This window comes from Bufo gargarizans, chromosome 1, assembly GCF_014858855.1.
Source record: "Bufo gargarizans isolate SCDJY-AF-19 chromosome 1, ASM1485885v1, whole genome shotgun sequence".
Classification (NCBI taxonomy): Eukaryota; Metazoa; Chordata; class Amphibia; order Anura; family Bufonidae; genus Bufo; species Bufo gargarizans.
The window spans coordinates 619851422-619864801 of NC_058080.1; positions in this window are offsets into that span (position 1 = coordinate 619851422).

Genomic DNA, 13380 nt, shown 5'->3' on the forward strand with positions numbered 1-13380 from the left:
GTCTGCATTATATGAGCGGATCTGTCTCAGACGGATCCGCTCTGAACGCAAGTGTGAAAGTAGTCTATGGGGCGAGAACCTGGGATCTTTCATCCCTTGTCCTATTCAGCTCTATCAGGGTGAATAGGACTTCACACTGTCCCTACTGCTCTGTGCCTTGTGCACACAGCATCAGGGATGTTACCATGGCAACCAGGGCTTCTGTAGCGTCCTGGCTGCCATGGTAACTGATCGGAGCCCCAGGCTTACACAGCTGGGGCTCCGATCAGAAGCTGCTACTGCACCACCAATGAGGGGGAGGGGAGAGGTCCCTGTGGCCACTGCCACCAATGATTTCAATACTGGGGGGGTTGAGAGGGGCTGGCGCACTGTGCCACCAATGATTTTAATGGGATGGGGGGGTTGAGGGGGGGGGGCACACTGCACCACCAATGATAAATTACCCCTTTATACAGGAGGTGGGTACTGGCAGATCAGCAGTTAACCCCTCAGGTGCGGCACCTAAGGGGTTAACTGCCTCTGATCGCAGCTCCCTGTCAGCGGCAGGGTGCCGGCAATGCGATTCTGCTGCCGGCACCCGCCTCCTGTATTGTGTTAAACTACTTTCACTATCAGGCCACACAGAGCGGCGCCCAGCGATGTCTCAGCACTCACCATTAGTCCTGGGCGCCGCTCGTTCGACTGCAGTGCTCCATTACTGTCTCCTCTATTGCTCCACATGCTGCTGATTACTATCGGAGCGATGGGAGGAGACATCAGCTTCACTAGTGGGCGTTCCTTCTTCCTGGCTGTAGCGCTGTCCAATCGCAGCGCAGGGAGAAGGAACGCCCACTAGTGAAGCTGATGTCTCCTCCCATCGCTCCGATAGTAAGCAGCATGTGGAGCAGGAGAGGAGACAGTAATGGGGCACTGCGGGCGAACGGAGCGGCACCCAGGACTAATGGTGAGTGCTGGGCGCCGCTCTGTGTGGAAATAGTCCAATCATTGGTGGCGCAGTGCGCCCCCCCCCTCTATTCTCATTGGTGGCGCAGTGCGCTCGCCCCTCCTCCCCCCCTCTATTCTCATTGGTGGCGCAGTGCGCCCGCCCCTCCTCCCCCCCCCTCTCTTCTCATTGGTGGCAGCGGCAGCAGCACAGGGGGAGGGAGGACAGCTTCCTTCTCCCCGTGCTGCTGAGAGAACATGAGCGCGCCGATAGCAGCGCGCTCATGTTCAGAAATACTTGCCGGGCCGCAAAAATATTCATTGCGGGCCGCATGCGGCCCGCGGGCCGCATGTTTGACACCCATGGCGTAGACGATTAAGACGCAAGGATACAATTTTTTGTCGGAGTGTAACTCCCGAAGAACGACTGGTGGTCACTCTGAGGTATGTATTATTTTACTTATCACCAACATCATTCCTTTTTTCCCCATAGTACTATAGCAATTCTGTCTTTTTGTGCCTTTTTGTCACACCATTTTTTTTGTATACATATTTTCGATTAGGCTCAATTAAGATAAAATTTTAAAATATATTGAGAGTATGGGATTTGAACCAAATATGTCAAGAGACAATATTGCGTGGACGAACAGATTTTATAGGCCACTGGTACTGGCCCCATGTGTGGCAAAGTGATGGTTAACATTGACTATGTTACACCAATCTTTACATTTTCTGTTTAGTACTTTCAGTTAACGGAAGCCAGAAAGGTTGTATATAGTGATGGACGAACATCGGCCGGGATGTTTCGCTAACTTTAATGGCAGGCGAACCAGAAAAACCTTCAGGTCATATTTGCAGCCACCAAATACTTACTAGAAGTGCACAAATAGTCCCACAACATGGACAGTGACATACCAGAGGCGGATCACTGTTAAAAATTCCCACAAAAAATATTTATTTTAATCAGGGTCCATTTTTATGTGTCTGAAAGTGAAACTCTCGAAAATGTGCCCTGCTGGAGCCTAGAAAGCTTTTATTTTAGGCCACAGGAGTACAGGCCCCAAAAATTAGGCATTCATCTGACAGAAAAGAACAAGTGATTATGTGGCTGAAGGTATATTAGATGGTCAGTGGATAACAATTTTACTGTAGGCCAGTGCAGGCCCCAAAAATGAGGCATTCACCTGTCAGAAAATAACTTGTGATTATGTCGCGCATGAGCAGCCACTGGCAAGGTGAAAAGAAACCAAGCTCCCCAGAACCTGTCCTGCTGCAGAGTTCGTACAGGTAGTCGTTAACGGCACGTTTCTGCTGGAGCAGCCTATCAAGCATATACGAGGAGGAGTTCCAGCGCGTCGGGCTGTCACAAATCAGACGTCTGATGGGCAGGTGGTGTCGCCACTGAACGTCAGCACGGCGAGCCATGGCCGTGTAAGATCTTCTAAAATGGCCAGAGATTTTCCTGGCCTGCGGCAAGACGTCCTGGACCCCGGGGTATTTGGCAACGAATCGCTGCATGACTAAGTTCAGGACATGTGCCATGCAGTCAGTCTAGGAGGAGACGGAGGAAGGAGTAGGAGGAGGAGAAGAAGAGGCAGGCCTGCATGCAATCCGTGGCGGTAACACCAAATCCACACGGGTGCCATGGGTTACATGCTTGACAGCCGTCAGAAAGTTCACCCAGTGGGCAGTAAAAGTTATGTACCTTCCTTGCCCGTGTTTTCTAGACCACGTGTCTGTGGTCAGATGTATCTTGGTACCGACACTGTATGCCAGAGATATATTCACTTGCCGCTGAACGTGGCTATATAGCTCTGGGATGCCCTTCTGGGAGAAATATTTCCTTCCGGGGACTTTCCATTGCAGTGTGCCAATGGCCACAAATTTTCTAAAGGCCTCCGAGTCCACCAGTTTGTAGTTGGCGGGCTAGCGGTTCCGACAAGCCAGCGGTCAGCCGTTAGGCAAAAGGGTTATCTGGCATCATCAACTTTTTACACTCGAACATTTGGGCCACGAAAACCTGCCTTCTGCCAGATGAACGTGATGACGGCACGGTGGAAGGTGGAGTGGAGGACAAATGGGAAGAGAGAGGAGAAGGAGAAGAGGCAGGCCGTGGAGCGCCGGGAGTGTGGATTTGTGGGTTCTGACGGCGTTGCTCCCACTGGGCTCGGTGATGGGAGGCCAGGTGCCTTCTTAAGGAGGTCATCTCAAGGTGAGTGTTGGGCTTACCGCGACTTATGTGATGCACAGGCTGAAGATGGCAACACTATTGTCAGCAACTGACAAGTTAAAAAAAGCCCACACTGCAGAGCCATGTGTCGGCATCCTGGGAGCGCAAGATGTGACCATGCATGGTGGATGGCTCGCTCCAGATACATTTGCAGTCTGCTTTTTGCCTCTGGTGCACTGCGAGTTCTGTCTGCTTCTCCTCCTTCTCCCCCTATCTGCTGCTCTGTCTCTCCCTCTGAACTCCCCTCCTCTTCCTCTCTTGTGGGCACCCACTTGATGTCCATCGACACATCATCATCGTCACCTTTACCACCACTGACATTAGAGATCTCGGAGTAGGCAGCAACAGCGGGGACCACCCTCCATGGGCTGATCTGGGTACTGTCATCAGACCCCTGGGTGGCGGCCGTTGATACCTCATCTTCCTCATCCGATGCCAAGAATGGCTGCGCATCGGTAAGCTCTGGGAATGGATGGGAAAATAATTCCTCTGACTCGAGTGGAAGGGCTATGGTGGTGGTAGTGGTGTCTTTGGGGGTGCACACAGCAGAGAGTGAGAAGGGTGCAGATACAGAGGATGAGGGCGTGCAGAAGCCACTCAACCAACTCTGGTGCACACCTTCTCCAACTTCCCACTTAGGCTCCAGCTTGGTGCACCTGCCCGACCCTTACTACCCCTGCAGAATGGCCTGCCTCTTCCTCTGCCTGTCATTTTCAAAATGACCCTGTGCCAAAGTCCCTAGAGAAGAGCAGGATTTGTGGAAGCGGGTATATCACAGGCCTCAATCAGTATTTGGTGGAGCAGATATATCAATCCCCTTAATCAGTATTTTATGGAAGCAGGTGTATCGCAGGCCTCAATCAATATTTGGTGGAAGCAGATATATCAATCCCCTTAATCAGTATTTTGTCGAAGCAGATGTATCGCAGGCCTCAATAAATATTTGGTGGAAGCAGGTATATCAATCCCCTTAATCAGTATTTTGTGGAAGCAGTTATATCGCACCCCTCAATCAGTATTTTGTGGAAGCAGGTGTATCGCAGGCCTCAATCAGTATTTGGTGGAAGCAGGTATATTGCAATCCTCAATCAGTATTTTGTGGAAAGAGGTATATCAAACTCCTTAACCAATATTTGGTGGAAGCAGGTATATCGCACCCCTCAATCTGTATTTTGTGGAAGCAGGTATATCAAACCCCCTAATCAGTATTTAGTGGAAGCTTCTGTATCACATCCCTCTATCAGTATTTTGTGGAAGCAGGTGTATCGCAGGCCTAAATCAATATTTGGTGGAAGCAGGTATATTGATCCCATTAATCAGTATTTTGTGGAAGCAAGTATATAGAACCCCTTAATCAATAATGGCTAGAATCAGGTATATTGCAACTCTCAAGCTGTATTTTGTAGAAGCAGGTATATCAAACCCCTTATTCAGTATTTTGTGGAAGCAGGTGTATCGCACCCCTTAATCAGTATTTTGTGGAAGCAGGTTTATCAATCCCCTTAATCAGTATTTTGTGGAAACAGGTGTATCGCAGGCCTCAATCTGTATTTTGTGGAAGCAGGTATATAGAACCCCTCAATCAATATTTGGTGGAAGCAGGTATATCGCACCCCTCAATAAGTATTATGCGGAAGCAGGAATATCAAACCCCATAATCAATATTTTGTGGAAGCAAGTATATTTCACTCCTCAATCAGTTTTTGGGGGGCAACAGGTATATCACACCTGTTGCAGATAGTTGTTCCAATAGCACTTGTCCCTGTATATACCTGCGGTATTGCAGCAGAACCGCACACAACTGCTGCACAATGCAAATGCACTATATACTTTATATGTTAGAAAGTATATTATAGGTATATCACACCCCTAAATCAGTTCTTTTGGGGGCAACAGGTATACTGCAAGTTTAAATTAATTATTTTTTTTGCTTGGCACTGTTGTCCTTGCTCTGTTTTTCTATTAGCTGTGTAGTAACTAGTGTATTTGTCGCATGCAGTTGCCAGCGGTCAGTTGGTTGTTCACCACAGCTGAGGGCTGTAAGTTGTTAGCCTCATGTGCGGTTGCCGCTGGCAACATGGTGTTGTTGGCACTGTAGCAGCCTGAGCTTGTTGCTGGGCTGCTCACTGTCTATGCATGCAGTTGCCTATGGCAACTTGTGGTATATGTGTGCACTTTCCCTGTTTGGTGTGCACGGGGTTCATTTGTGTGTACACTTTCCCTTTAAGTGGCTTCACCACCCTGTCTGGTGTTGGAAGGGTTAATTCCCTTTCCAGTGTGTATCTGTGTGGGTGTGGCTACTTGGGCTATTTAGCCTGAGTTGAGAGCTGAAGCTGAGGGGTACTCCAGCCTTGTGGTAAGCTGGAATCATCCTCTTGGTCTTAGACCATCTGCCAGTGAGGGCCACCCTTGTGGTCATAAAACATATGTCGTGATGTTAAGTTTATGTTTCTGTGATGTCTCACCTTATTGCAGCTATGGATCTGGTTTCCTGTGTGAGTTATGTTGTGTGCTGTGTCCTTTTGGGTTTGGTGTGGACAACAGCAGTTGAGCATGGGTTCCAGTTAGTGTGTCTGTGGAAGGTAGTGGTGTAAGTGGTTTCACGTGCCTGCCATATCCATATTCTGTTGACTCCTCCGTGTCTAGGAGGAACAGGTTGTCTTACCCAGCTCCTAGCTCAGGGATCTGCTGAGGGCTAGTAGGGACCCGAGGTTCCTGAGTATGAGCCCTCCTACCATCTGGGTCGGATCATACAGTTAGGAGTCAGGGTCAGAGTTAGGGACGCTGTAGGAGGTGACCTGCTCCCTAATTCTGTTGTCCTGGCCAAGCAGCTGCTCTCATACGTTTAACATCGCCTGGCTGAGGGTTTCCCCCATCCTCAGCCGTGACAGTATTGTGATGGTTATGCCTTGGGACGATTGACTCTGCAGATCCCTCTTGCGTGTTTTTTATCCTCCCTTGGGATTAACACCATATGCTGCTATTTTATAATGTATGTTTTTTATGATTATTTATGTTCAATAAAGGTTATATTGTTTTGTACTAATTTGTGGAGTTAGTAGTTATTATTGGTGAGGGTGTTCCTAGATTTCTGGCCACAGGTAAAAGTTTTTCAAGTCTTTATTTTTAATTTTGTCATGGAAAATCAACCATTTCTTATATAGTTAAAGATACCTGCCGGGCAATATGGACTCTTCTGCGTGAAGAATTTCTTCCCCCTTCTACTCGCCAGCACTGGCTCAGCATAGTCAACAAGTTTTGGGAGGTCACCCAGTTTCCAAATTGTATTGGGGCTGTGGACGGAAAGCATGTGAGAATCATGAAGCCCCCACGTAGTGGATCCTCCTTTTCTAACTATAAAAAGTATTTCTCTGTCATATTAATGGCTATAGCGGATGCACAGTACAAATTTGTGACTCTTGACATTGGAGCTTTTGGACGAACCAATGATTCTCGTGTTTTTAAAAATTCTTGTATGGGAAGAAGTCTATGAAATTCTTAAGCCTAGGCCTTTACCTGGTACTTCAAACCCCGCTCTACCAATTGTTCTTGTTGGAGATGAAGCTTTCCAAATGTGTGGAAATTTACTCAAGCTATATTCTAGCTGTGGTTTAACCTATCCTAAGGCATCTTGCACAGGACTGTATGTATTTTGCGGTCCGCAAAAAATACGGAATGCAACTGTACGTCATCAGTATTTTTTGCGGAACCGAACAGCTGGCCCCTAATAGAATAGTACTATCCTTGTCCGTAATGCCGACAATAATAGGACATTTCTATTTTTTTGCGGAACGGAAACACGGACATGCGGAAACATGGTTCCGTATACAGTCCGCAAAAAAAAAATTGAACGGACGTGGAAAGAAATACATTCGTGTACATGAGCCCTCAAAGAGTTTTGAATTACTGCCTGAAGAATAGTAGAGTGTGCTTTTGGCATTCTGGTTGCAAAATGGTGAATATTCACTAGGCCAATACAATTACAAATAGAGGCATTGGGTGATGTTATAAAAGCATGTATTGTGTTGCACAATTACAGTTGTGTTCAAAATAATAGCCGTGTGTTTTAAAAAGTGAATAAAGCTCAAAATCCTTTTAATAGCTTTTATTTCCATACACACAAATGCATTGGGAACAGTACACATTCTATTCCAAATCAAAACATGAAGAAAAATTGTATTGTTCCTCTAAAGAAATGAAGAAAAGTGAATATTAGACTGTTAAAAAAAAATAGCAGTGTTTGTATTCTTCTTTACAAACGCAAACATTCAATATATAAACTGAAAAATGTTTGAAGATTTTGCTTTCCTTTGAATCACTTAACCAATATTTAATTGTATAACCGCTGTTTCTGAGAACTGCTGTACATCTGTGTTGCATGGAGTCAGCCATCTTCTGTCACCTGTGAACAGATATTCCAGTCCAGGATCATTGGTTCTTCTCTATTTATTGGTTTTGCCTTAGAAACTGCATTTTTGATGTCACCCCACAAGTTTTTTTATTGGATTAAGATCCGGGGATTGGGCTGGCCACACCATAACGTCAATCTTGTTGGTCTGGAACCAAGATGTTGCATGTTTACTGGTGTGTTTGCGGTCATTGTCTTATTGGAACACCCATTTCAAGGGCATTTCCTCCTCAGCATAAGACAGCATGATCTCTTCAAGTATTCTGATGTATTCAAACTGATCCATGATCCCTGGTATGTGATAATTAGTAGTATGAGAAACATCCCCATATCATGATGCTTGCGCCACCATGCTTCACTGTCTTCACAGTGTACTGTGGCTTGAATTCAGTGTTTGGAGGTTGTCTGACAAACTGTCTCTGGATACTAGACCCCAAAAGAACAATCTTACTTTCATCAGTCCATAAAATGTTGCGCCATTTCTCTTTAGGCCAGTCAATTTGCTTTTTGGCAAATTGTAACCTCTTCAGCACATAGCTTGCAGATAGCTTGGCTTCACGTCTTTTAATTGTAACAGTACTCACAGGTAACGTTAGACCTTCTTTGATCTTCCTGGAGCTGATTGTTGGCTATTCTTCTATCCATTCAAATGGTAGTTTTTCGCTTTCTTCCACGTCTTTCAGGTTTTGGTTGCCATTTTAAAGCATTTGCGATCATTTTAGCTTAGCAGCCTATCATTTTGTGCACTTCTTTATATGTTTCCCCTCTCCAATCAACTTTTTAATCAAGGAACACTGTTCTTCTGAAGAATATCTGGAACAACACATTTTCTTCAGAATTTCAGAGAGAAATGCACTGTAATCAGCATGTACAACATTTGCTGCCTTCCTTCCTTAAATAAGGGCAATAATTGCCACCTGTTTTTCAAAAAATTAATGACCTCACTAATTGAACTCCATGCTGCCATTTTTTTGAACATGCCCCTTTCAATAAGTGATTGAATTACAGATAATCAGCAGCATGCATGTCATGACTGTTGGGTCTGTTGGATTTCTATTACTCTACTACACCTGCTAGAAAATTATTTGCCATGTAGAAATATAAGTTTACCAGGGTGAAGTCGCAGGAGGAAAAAAGCGACAGATGTAGTACAACCAGGTTCCTCAAAGACGCAGCAGAATGTAGACATAAACTCCTGCAGATTACTGGTCAGAAGGTGACTTCCTTCCCACAGTGGATTTGCCAAGTTTGGGCTACACCCTTTGGATGTGAGATCAAGAAAGTTACTTTAGCCCAGTTAGTGGGTAACTGTTATGGCTGCAGCTCAAAGTATATTGCTTGAATTTATTCTGAGCCACAATGTGTTCACATTTGATCGGAAGTTCTACCACTAGCTCAGGGGAGTGGCCATGGGAAGTCCCTGTGCGCCAACCTCTACCTGGGCTGCTGGGAGAGAGAACATGTATTCAGCGAGACCATGGAACAGTGGACGTTGTCTATGGTCTTATGGCTCAGATTTATAGATGATGTGTTCATCTTGTGGAATGGCACCAGCACGGCCTTCAATGAGTTTGTAATACAGCTCAACAAAAATGATTTGGGTCTATTCTTTACAAGTGAAATTTACAGGACTCAATTGACATTCCTGGATCTATCTATAAGCATTGATGGATCCAGAAAAATTACCACTAAGATGTTCCGAAAACCCACTGCTACCAATACCTTACTGAGATGGGAGAGTGCACATCCCACTAAACTAAAGTATGGTATACCAAAAGGGCAAAATTTAAGAGCTCGAAGCAATTGCTCTGAGTGGGTGGATTTCAAACAAGCATCCTCTGATCTAAAAAAAAGATTCCATCAGAGAGGGTACCCTGGTCCTTGTCTTGCTGAAGCCTATCAGCATGCCTCAGCATGTAATAGAGATGATCTCCTGGTCCCTGGACAACAACGGACAATAAAATCTGAATTATAGGCACATATGATTAGGCCAATAAGGAGGTCCGGAATATCATCAAGGAGAACTGGGGGATTTTGAAATAAGATCCAGTGATTGGACATCTTGTGTGTGAATCTCCACTTATTACGTATAGAAGAGGGAGTAATTTGAGAGACCAACTGGTGCACAGTTTGTACAGTCCCCCAATACACCCCACTTGGTTACCCAATAGACCACCTGGTAGGTTCAAATGCGGTAAATGTGTTGCATGTAAGGCCATCAAAAAGGGCAATATAGTAAAATGCACCACAACAGGACGGAACTTTGTCATCAGGTCGTTCATCAACTGCAGAACGGTAGGGGTGGTCTATGTGGCTACATGTATCTGCCAAAAACAATATGTGGGTAAAACCAAGAGGGAATTTAGGAGACGGATTGGAGAACATTTGCTGAGCATCAGCAATGAGGATGATACTCCAATTGTCCAACATGTCATGGAATGTCACCCGGGAGTTAGACAATGTATTTCCTTCCAGGGAATCGAACATGTTAGAGGATCTCCGAGAGGAGGGGACATAGACAACCTGCTGTTACGGAAAGAGGCGCAGTGGACATTTACACAGAAAACTGTAATACCTTTGGTCTAAATGACTTTATCTCCGATACATGTTTCATTTAAAATGAGATCTTCCGTTGAAATATGAAGTTGGACGCCCCAATGTTATGGATATGAAGTGGACTTATATTCTAGTGACTTTCCGGCTGATTAGTCACTGGTTACTAATGAAGATTCCACACATAAACTGATGGGATTCTATGATTGAATTAGACCATCCCGCATATATCCCTTTTAAATACTCTGGTGTAGGGATAATTGGATGCTGGATTAATGTACTTACGGACACATTATATCTCCACCAAATATGTCATCTGTCATCTGATTAACTTTGTTGTAAATTGGGGATGTGGTAAATAATCGAATAGGTTAAATTGCTGTAACTCAGATCCACACACCTCTAGAGTAATGCTGCCCCTTTTCTGTACACCCCTGATATGGTCAGCAAATTTTTCTGCCAAATAAATCATCACCCACTATAGTGGTTAGTATGTATAGAACGGGCAGAGCGTAGGAGGTTGATTTTCCTCTCCCCCAAGTGACGTATCCGCATGCCGACTAGCTCTGCCTAGTGGAAGTGGCTACCTTTATATGAGATCGGCTTTCAGCGGCCGCTCTACGGCCATAATAGAGCCGGAGGCTGTGTATCTGTGTGCTGCACGCGCGCCAACAGGAGTGTGCAGCGTCTTTTACCTGCAGGCAGAGTGGCAGCATTCTCTTGAATACATGGAGCGAACTGCACTTATGCCAATGTACTACTCTGCTCCTGAGGACATATCACTGTCACCAAAGTGATATAGAAGCATGTATAGGCAGGGAATTCCATGTTCATGTAGATAGCAATCGAGTCCAATTCAGGCTGGATTGGAAAAGTAGGTTATAGCGTAGAGCTTTATAAACATAGCTCTCGCCCAGGGCCGGCAGCCGCCTAGGGCGCAATTTAGCAGGGGGGCGCCGGCCCCGTGCGGTTTAAAAAAAAATGGGTTGCCGCAAGTTTTTTTTTTAAGTACGGCGGCGGGCCCTCCCCCGCATCGGGCAGCTGCCGCACTGCCTGGGCTGGTGCGTCTATGATTGTGCACCGCCCGGGCGCAGCCTGAAGAGAGGGACCGACAGGAGGGAAGCGACTCTAGTGTAGCGTGGCCGAGCTCTGTTGGGTCCGCGGTACAGGAGCTTTTGTTTCCTGTACCCGGCCGGACTGACAGGAAGTGCTTAGTGTGCACTTCCTTTCAGTCCGGCTGGGTACAGGAAACAAATGCTCCTGTACCGCGGACCCAACAGAGCTCGGCCATGCTACATTAGAGGTGGGGGGGGGGGATGAGAGTAACAAGGGAGGGAGGGGGGGTAAATGAGAGTGAAAAGGGAGAGAGGGGAGGAAATGAGAGTCACAAGGGGGGGAGGAAATGAAAGTGACAAGGGGGGGAGTAAATGAGAGTGACAAGGGGGGAGTAAATGAGAGTGACAAGGGGGGAGTAAATGAGAGTGACAAGGGAGTGGGGGGGAGTAAATGAGAGTGACAAGGAAGGGGGGGGGGAGTAGATGAGAGTGACAAGGAAGGGGGGGAGTAAATGAGAGTGACAAGGGAGGGGGGGAGGAAATGAGAGTGACAAGGGAGTGGGGGGGGAAATGAGAGTGACAAGGGAGGGGGATAAGAGTGACAAGGGAGGGAGGTGGAGAAGAGAGTGAAAAGGGAGGGAGGGGGAGAAGAGAGTGACAAGGGAGGAGGGGAGAAGAGAGTGACAAGGGAGAGGGGAGAAGAGAGTGACAAGGGAGGGAGGGGGAGAAGAGAGTGACAAGGGAGGGAGGGGGAGAAGAGAGTGACAAGGGAGGGAGGGGGAGAAGAGAGTGACAAGGGAGGGAGGGGGAGAAGAGAGTGACAAGGGAGGAGGGGAGAAGAGAGTGACAAGGGAGGGAGGGGGGGAGAAGAGAGTGACAAGGGGGGGAGAAGAGAGTGACAAGGGAGGGAGGGGGGAGAAGAGAGTGACGGGGGGGGGGGGGGGGAGAAGAGAGTGACAAGGGAGTCCCCAGAGCCAGACCCAGAGACCAGATCATCTTATTGTCCTGGTGGTAAGTAGACAATGCAATATGTTTATTATTTAATGGTTTAGTTATTAATACTACATTGGAAACTAATTTACCTCACATTAAGGCTCCATTCACACGTCCGCAACATGTTTTGCGGATACACGGAGCCGCAAAACACGGAAAGCGGCAATGTGTCAGTACACATGTACACATGTGTCAGTACAGAAGTTTCAGTACAAAGGTTGCTGTTAGAGGTTGCATGCGTGTGAGACAGAAGTTGCTCTGAGGCTGTTTGCCGTGACAAAAGTCCAATCAAAGAGGAAGACAAGCCAAGACAGGAAGCAGCATACAAGGAGGGACTTTAGAAATTATATCCAGAAGATCCACCCATTCTTTGTAAAAAATAAAATAAAAATACAGAATATTGACACATAGGCCCCTTGCACCCGCACTGAATCCCGACCCATTCATTTCTATGGGGCTGTTCACATGAGCAGTGATTTTCATGCATCACTTATGCGTTGCGTGAAAATCGCAGCATGCTCTATTTTGTGCGTTTTTCGCGTAACGCAGGCCCCATAGAAATTAATGGGGTTGCAAGAAAATCGCAAGCAAGTGCGAATGCGGTGCGATTTTCATGCACGGTTGCTAGGAGTCGATCGGGATGGAGACCCGTTCATTATTATTTTCCCTTATAACATGGTTATTAGGGAAAATAATAGCATACAGAATGCATAGTAAAATAGTGCTGGAGGGGTTAAAAAAATAAATAAAATAATTTAACTCACCTTAGTCCACTTGATTGCGAAGCCGGCATCTCCTTCTGTCTTCATCTTAGATGTGTGGAGGAACAGAACCTCACTCCTTTCATCACATGATCCATCACTATGGTAAAAGATCATGTGATGGATCATGTGATGACCGGAGTGACGTCACCACAGGTCCTGTTCCTCCACACAGCTAAGATGAAGACAGAAGGAGATGCCGGCTTCGTGATCAAGTGGACTAAGGTGAGTTAAATTTTTATTTTTTATTTTTAAACCCCTCCAGTGCTATTTTACTATACATTCTGTATTCAGAATGCTATTATTTTCCCTTATAACCATGTTATAAGGGAAAATAATACAATCTATAGAACACTGTTCCCAAGCCCAAACTTCTGTGAAGAAGTTCGGGTTTGGGTACCAAACATGCACGATTTTTCTCACGCGAGTGCAAAACGCATTACAATGTTTTGCTTTCGC